This window comes from Capsicum annuum, unplaced genomic scaffold (assembly GCF_002878395.1).
Source record: "Capsicum annuum cultivar UCD-10X-F1 unplaced genomic scaffold, UCD10Xv1.1 ctg57414, whole genome shotgun sequence".
NCBI lineage: Eukaryota > Viridiplantae > Streptophyta > Magnoliopsida > Solanales > Solanaceae > Capsicum > Capsicum annuum.
The window spans coordinates 1-2,669 of NW_025865915.1; the positions used below are offsets into that span (position 1 = coordinate 1).

The following is a 2,669-nucleotide window of genomic DNA, read 5'->3' on the forward strand; positions in this document are numbered from 1 at the left end:
TTACCCAATTACAAAGCCGCTGAAAACAACAACAGAGGTTACGCCAATGAACTAAGGTATCCCAAATCTCTACTATCCATTCAGCCAAACTAATCTTTTCATCCATATACAAGTCAATTAAACGTTCTGTATACCATATGTTGTCATTTTCTATCCATTTTTTGTAACTTTAAGTCAAAGAACTAGTCACACTCCTTGTTAATACAGGAAAAAAAACTATGTTGCCACTCTCAAAAAAAAATGTTGACACTTATATTCTAAAAAATAAATGTTTAAAGTTTCATCTTTCTTCTAGAGGATAATATAGAAATGTCTGCACATTAAACTATCTAATCCGACTTGTTTTAGATAATATGCTTAAGCCTGCACCTTGATTCCCTAGCACCTCATTATATAAAACACAATTGTTTCTTGCATTGATATGTATCATCACATGATGCAACAAAAAATATGTGAGCTAGCTCTTCGTGTCCTCAATAACTCTTCAGCGATGCCAAGTCACTTATCAAGATGATAATTTCAGCTGCATTTACAACTAAAAAGAAAATACCATCTGTGTTAGCAAGTTCAAAATCCGCGTTCTCATTTTGATTTTATTTTCAAATGTCAATCCTGCATGCCTTCCCAATTGAAGATGATTCAGGCACCTATACACAAAAGGACTGCGCTATACATTCATCTTTAGCTTAACCAATGCTAATTCATAAGCACTCAACCTAGCCCAAGCCAAAGAATGTTGAAAACTTAGTAACTAATAACGATAATCCTCCCAAGAAAATGTATTAGTTTCATCGCTAATTTATCACTTCCTTACATGCGTATGTTTTATTGAACAGGCTTCTGAAGAACATGAAGCTACAGTGAGAACAAATTTGCAGTCATGCTCGATAACATCACAAGTTCTCCGTTATAATTTCAAATGCAAAAGCATAAATTGTGAATTCATACCTAAGTTTTCGAATCAAGCAAAATGTATGACTATTATTGTCCATCTGTATCCTTTTAACTTCAATCTTAGTGTGTAATGTTTCTCAAACGCTTAATATGTAGACATAATTTCTACTTCACTTCTATCTTAGTGTAATTTGTTCCTTCATCTATGCGCATTGTTCAAGAGAACAGACTATCTGCGGAAGGTAATTGTACAGGATAGGCCAACTAAATACACAAGAGTCGGAGATATTATGCCCGAACAGGTACCCTAGATATATATCATCGTCTTGGCTTTGTTTTGTCCATCTCTTTTCTGCTTTTCTGCTCAATATTGCTACCTTTGCAACAGAGCAAAGCTGATAACCGTTTCATTCGACACAAACATTCTTAAAGCAATGCAGCTCATGAGTGGTACGTACTAGTTCAAATCATGAAGTTGGTTACGCTTTAAGGGAAGTGATGTAATATTTTATGATGACAGAGCATCACATACGACATGTTCCAGTGATCGATGGGAAGGTGGTAGGCATGATTTCTGTTGCGGATATTGTAAAAGCGGTGGTTGATCAACAAACTGGAGAAGTAAAGCAACGGAATCAGTTCATCCGAGGAGATTACTATTGAAAACAATATTTAGCAACCTCGAAACTTTGTTTGTTGATATACATGAAAAGCTATTACCAAAACAATACTGTCATTTTCTCAGGATATTTCTCTATATATCTGCTAAGTCACTTTCTTCTGCCAACAAGAAATTGATTTGGCAAATCATGACTTGCTGAATTAAGTGTATCAAATTGTAAACAGTGGACATAAGTACTCAAATTTTATATCATTGTGTATCTTATTAAACTAATTTTTTAAATGATACTTGGGAAATTTTACTAGTAATACCTAGTTATTTAACAACTTTGCGGAAACCCGTGTTTGGGCCTTATTTTGCCGAGTTCCTAAGAGAGTTCTCTCGCGCCTTTGGGTACCTACCCAATAGTGTCGGTTTTGAAGTCGTTAGAGCTTTTCCGCAAAGGTCCGCAAAGGTATTTACTTGTATGCTCTGGGCATTTTCTCCATACATGGGTTACTTGGTATTCTAACAGTGGATATTGAGGCCAAGTGAGTACTCTTCATTAAGTACAAAACGCCATTCCTTTTTAGCCCCATCTAATTATTGGACCAATGATTAATCCACAACAAAATACAAATGATTCACAACAAAAAATTTAAACTAAGATTGGTGGGGTGCGCCAGGCCCATGCAATAGTGCAACGCATGGACGACGCTTGAGAGCCCAAGTAGCAAGCTACTTTGAAGGACTCTCCCCCTCAAAAAATAGAGTTAATATCGTGTGGACCAATGGCCCACATATCAGATATTAAACTGATAAGAACAGATACTACACTTGATCTTAGCCAAAAGGCCGAGAAAGGTATGCTTAAAATTATAAATGGGCCTTTCCTTTTATACCGTCCTATGTTGTCTACATATTTGTTTCTTCCATGATGTGGTAAGATGTGTAAATGAAAAAATACCTGCAAAACTGAAGGAACAAAACTCCATGCTCAACCACATTTTATGAACAATTTTGAGAAATCATAGATTTGGGCATGCCATTTGTTGTATTGCAAGCTGTAACTAATGAAATAACCAGAAAGAGAAACCAAAAAACAACAATAGAAAGCAAATTTTGAGTTGAGAACAATACAGTATACCTTAGGAACATGAAATTAATAACAACA

The 2,669-nt window shown here is 35.5% G+C and overlaps 2 non-coding genes across 2 annotated transcripts; one reads left to right on the forward strand and one right to left on the reverse strand.

Moving 5' to 3' along the window:
- Nucleotides 1-1,824, forward strand: LOC107866990. The gene is made up of 4 exons (XR_007050653.1): nucleotides 1-56; nucleotides 837-1,196; nucleotides 1,283-1,344; nucleotides 1,415-1,824. It is a non-coding gene; the product is annotated as an uncharacterized LOC107866990 (transcript).
- A 343-nt stretch (nucleotides 1,825-2,167) lies between these two features.
- On the reverse strand, nucleotides 2,168-2,363 carry LOC124893315. Its single transcript, XR_007050654.1, has one exon. It is a non-coding gene; the product is annotated as a U2 spliceosomal RNA (small nuclear RNA).
- Between the last annotated feature and the right edge of the window lie 306 nt (nucleotides 2,364-2,669).